This window comes from Anopheles aquasalis, chromosome 3, assembly GCF_943734665.1.
Source record: "Anopheles aquasalis chromosome 3, idAnoAquaMG_Q_19, whole genome shotgun sequence".
Classification (NCBI taxonomy): domain Eukaryota; kingdom Metazoa; phylum Arthropoda; class Insecta; order Diptera; family Culicidae; genus Anopheles; species Anopheles aquasalis.
The window spans coordinates 13,349,446-13,355,000 of NC_064878.1; positions in this window are offsets into that span (position 1 = coordinate 13,349,446).

The window sequence follows — 5,555 nt, forward strand, 5'->3', positions numbered from 1 at the left end:
AAGCTTAGACTTTTACAAATTAATTTGGAGTTTCCGAAGCGAGATGGTTGATTGAGGGAATTGTTGGATTCGAATTCAGTTTTTTTTCCCGGGAAAAGCGCAACAACGCATCTGAATCCAAACGAACAGATATTTGTCAAGCAACTGATTCGACGAACTCGACTCACGTCTCGCACGCTTTACGTTGACGAAGGCGACGTGAATACATCGCTCAAGATGTTCTCCTTCAGCGAAAACCCTTTTCACCGGTCCCGACTCCGTCTCCGGCGGTTCAAAAGGGTAATAAAAAAAGGGGGAAAAAAGGATCCAAGCACCTTGCATGTTGGACCTCACTTTTGGGTTCCATCGAACCTCCACCCGAAAAAAAAAGGAAGGAAATAAAGGTCCTGGATTCCCTCTCTCCTGCTCCCTGTACAGCTCCTGTGCGGGGGTGGGTGAGAGCGACCGATGATAAAGCTAAAGAAGATGGTGACCAGCTTTCCTACCGTGTCATCGCGTGGACTTCATAAACAAAAACTGCCTCTGAGTTCGAGTCTGCCAGCTGAGGTGCCGCTAGTCCCCCGACTTCCCCCGGCTACACTACAAACGCAACCCCCGTATCATGATGATGATTTATGAGAGGGCACACTGGATGGAGGAGGGTCTGCTGCTGCTGCTGCTGCTGCTGCTGCTGCTGGAGGGTATGACCGATGGCAACGGAGCAAACCGGCACATCGGCATCCGCATGCGATAAGAGCCATCGAAAACAGAGCCAACCATCCTTTCGAAGCCACGAAAAAGCCACCTCCACCCCCCGGGGGGGAGGTAGCGCTGAGTTTGTTGTTTTACGTGAACGTTCCGTGGTCGTCTCTCCTGTTCCTGTTCCTGTTGCTGCTGTTGCTGCTGTTGCTGCTGTGGTGATGGTGGTGGTTGTCGCACGTGTGTGCAACACCGTGGAAACCGGATAGTCCGGTGGACGGAGAGTGTCCGACGACGCAGAAATGGAGTTTTGCGCCCGAGTGGAAAAATGGAAGAAAAAAAACATGACTTTCCACCGACCACCGACGATGGATGGTTTCGGAAGATAAACATCGTAAAATTTTGTAAAACAATCATTTTCCTCCACCAACAGGAAAACCTTAGAAGCGTGCGCACAAGGCAGGGCATGTGAGCGTAGGTGCCTGAGGCTTTTCCCAGGGCACACTGGCTGGCAACGGTCGTAGCAACGGCGTGCATTCCCGACTAGCGATGAGTGATCAGCTTCTGTCGTTCGTTCGTTCCTTCGTTCAGTCTCTATAGTGATCTCGACTCACGACTTCGGTCCGTCCTGTTAGGTGGAAGCTGTTTAACTCGAAATTTGAAGAGGTACAATTGGGAGGAACTGAAATGGAATTTCTTTTAAATTTTCGATTAGTTTTATGTTATGGTAAAGATGGGGAAAGGGTGAAGAAAAGCAGCAAGTCTTCGTAAAACAAATACCGTTAGGGACGTCCGGAAGAGTTTGTATTGCTAGGAACAAGGTACTTCTGGGTTGAAAAGGATGGAGTCACATACAGAGGTTTTGAGATTCTTAAGATTGACCATAAGTGATCCAATCTTTAGTCCAACGTATTTTTTTTATTGGGATCATCACGGGAGAAGAGAAAATGATAACATTCTGTTCTAAGATTGAGGATTCAAGATTAAGTTTAGTCGGTTAGGTGAGAACATTACGAAGGGAAGAAAGCACTTTAAATATTAGCGCTGGTTTGATAATTGCATCGAAAAGATGCTATTTACTCTCTTCAAAAATTTTCTAACAGTCGAACAGATGGCATAAAGTGATTAATTATGTTGCAAATAATGGATCAATTCCTATGACGTCATAGAAGGTTATGAATGTAAAATTGTGAAAAATTGAAAAATTGTGAAAAACTGAAAAGACTTGTTAAATTTGTCTTCAAACAATCCTTTCCATAAGAAAGTGATACAAAAAGCATTTCAAATTTACTTTAAATTCAAACAAAACAACGTTGAAAAGCAAATCGTTTTTATCTCAAGTAAATAGCCCGAAATCAACCATCTCGTTGTCAGTCAGCCCACAAAGTTGGATATGTATCGATACGATGGAACAACAGATAACTACCAAAACGTGTAATCCACACTGTCTACTGACCGACAATCGATAATCCACCCCTACCAATCTCACGCCACTCCAACTGCTGCACTCGAAATGCCTCGTGGTTTTGCTTTCCGTGAAATAATTGTCGTTAATTCCCTTTCGGTAAACCTACCGCGGTGGACGATTTCGAGCGAACAAAGGCCGTTAATACGGTCGATGAAGTGCTGCTGGACAAGAATTTGTAATTGCTTTTCAAAGTTGAAGCCCCGTTCGGAAGCCGTTTCACCGTCGGATCGGTGTTGCGGTCTGGTTGGTTGGTGGCGAGATATGAGTTGCCAAACATAAATGTATGATTAAGCCCCCCCACCCCCCCTGCACCAGCCACTCAGGGGGGTTCACAGGGATTGCAACAATATCGCTGCCACGCTTTAATTATTGCCATTACATCGGGATGGAAAATTGTTTCCGATTAACCGAACCGCGGGAAACGGCCCACGCTTCAGCCCAGTTGTCCTTTCGGGGAAAAAAAACAACGACACAGAGGGGAGGGAGGGAAGGCAGGTCCAGCAGTAACGGTGGGTGGGTCCAGCAATCCATTATTTAATTTTTACTGGCATAATTTATCTAATTATTGAAGTGTGTAGCGGGAGGCGCGATTCGCTCGGAATCGAATTTCGGACTTTTGGTCGGATTCTGCCCAGAAGCAATGGCCCATGGTCTCATTGGCCTATCGCAGGAAGTCCCCGTTGTCGAGGGATTTTTTTTAAATTTAAAATGCATTTTATGTATAATTTTACAACAAAAGTTGAGCAACAGGAGGAGCCTTTTCGGGTAAAGGTGGTAGCGTCGAGAGTCGGAACGGTTGGAAGACTGTTGGTTATTAGCGGACATAAAATTCGTTTTATCCTCCCCACCTACCCCCGGTTGGCTGACGCGATGACTGGTACGGATTTTATGACACGAATAAACCCGGAAAGCGCGAATCATTGGCCACGAGCAGCGGTGATCCGTTCTCTCTCTCTCTCTCTCTCTCTCTCTGAACCAAACATCCTCCTAGTGGTCGCTGGTTACCTGTTTATGCTGACAATTTAATGTCGTACGCCTCTGTTCGAACTCGGTTTCCGTATCTGAAAAATGATCAGAGAAAAGGAGAGGAAGAGAGAGAAGCGTACCCCGTAGGTGGATGACGACTAAGTGAAGCCAGGGCGTTCCTCATCGAGGTTGCGATTCCGCTTTAATTAACGGAGGACGTAATTTGCAAACCATAAATTATAGGCCACTGGTCCGTTCAGATCACCGGAGATCCTGGGTGCCGCTGATAATCGGAACCTTTTTTATGATTTTTTTTTCGCTCTGGCCACCCATTATGGTGACCACCGCCAGCGAGCGCAGAAGCACCCGGAACGAGCTCTAATCAACTGGAACACGCGTTGGCCCCCCCAAAAACCGGCCATCCGGACCAGAGTGTAGGTTCGAGGATCTAAGGACTTAATAGCCAGAGAAGGAGGGGAAGCGCTGGATGCTGCTGGATGCTTTATGGTGCCTCGCGCATCCAAGTGAATGAATGTCATTAGGAAGTTTCGGTCATCAGGCGTTGAATGTTGGATGCAAACGGGGCAAATAGGTTGACGGGAGGTCGTTACGCACGCTGATGAGCCAACCATCAGTAGCAGCATCATCGGTGGTGATCATGATCCTGCCGTTGTTATCTGGAGCGAACGTACAATCCGCTCTCTCTTTCTCTCGAGGGAAATGTTTAGAGGCATTACGTTGGATGTAAAAAAGTGTTACAAACCCCTCGTTGGTGGGATGGGTAATGAGAGGGAAGGGTGGCCAAATGGATCTCACTCACCTTTTTTATGCTCCGTTACTCCGTTTGGTTGCTGTTGGTGCACTGCGGAGTTAGGAGTAATTGAGGAGTGCGGTCACCAATCGGTTTACGGTCTCGTTTCGTTTATTTCGCTATTTTGGGGTTGATACATTATACACAATGCTTTGTTGCTGTTTACTGCCGCCATGACCATGACCATTACACAGGTAAATGCACGGTAAATGCACCACCGTTACAGTACCACCACTCGTGCGCCGCCTTACGCGTAATCAAAGTGTCCCAATTAATGCTCCATCAAGGGGTCCAATGGGTCTATTTACAAGAGAGGGAGAGATCCGGGAGCCTACCACGCCTAATACCACGAGACACGCACACACAGATACATACCAGGGACGCTACGCGCAACTACTAGCGATCTCCAAGGGACTCCGGACAGTCCCTTAAGAAGGGGAAAGGGGGGTGTGTATTACAAAGGTGCATTCTCGATCTTCCCTTATCGAGTGACACCATCCGATGGCGACGCGCCTCGGTATGGTGTGCTATTTTCTTTTTTCTTTTGTGACAAGATACCCTTCTGATTCCTTATGATTTTGATTCCGGGGGTTCCCTTATGCCGCCCTCTATGTACACGAAATGTTTTTTTTTCTTTTTGGCGGAACTTTGGATTTGGCCTGATTATTTTGTTCGGAATTTGCACTCTCTCTCTCTCTGCTATGACAGTACATCCATGCATCATTCATCTTCTTTCGCTCGTTCTCTGTTTATCTGGTGTCTCTCTCTCTGTCTCTCTGTCTCTCTGTCTCTGGGTTCGACTATACATTTAGTATTTGGATGAATAGCAGCTGTCGATGTGGTGTGCATGGGTTTCTGAAAGTTGAGTAACATTCATTCACTAAAAAATTATACCGAATGCGATGCGATGCGATACGATGCTAGTGGAATTTTGTGTTTAATGCTTCCGACGTATCCTTTAACGGTACTCGCTGGTACGCAGAACGAATAAAAGACCGTCACTAATTACTGAGAAGCATCCTCACACTTTAACTCAAGAATCCTACTGCTGAAAGCGATAGCGGTGCTGTTTTAAATCAAGAAAATTCCATTCTCCACCGTGAAACACAACGATAATGCATCTTTGCCTATGATTCTTCATTCCCTAAAATGATTCCTAGCTCCTCTGTTACGCCAATAAATGTATTTTGCGATTCCGCTTCTTAGCTACTTAGCGTCTTGATGCGCCCCCTACTACTTATCGGTCTAAATGGACACCATTCTTCTTCTTTTACACGATGCTTTTACCCCATTCACCACGCCCTTTTTTGTGTTTTATGATTTTAAAGTTTACGAGCTTGACTTGTTGACCTCCCTAATCCGTGACCCTAATGTCCCGGGTGGGGAAAGCAAAAGGGAAGCAATATCTAGACATCCTGCGGGAACACGGTCCTCGATCGGAACTAGGTAACTTTTCCGGTTCCAGGCAAAAATCTCTGATCCGGCCGGGATCAACGGCGCCGATGGCAAAAGAACTCTGCACTGTTTTCACTTTTGCGCTCGCTTTCGATCTCTTTCTCTTTCATTTCATCTCGCTGGTTTATTTATAGATAAGGCACTTGAGTGTTTTTCAATCAAAGATTCATCATTTAG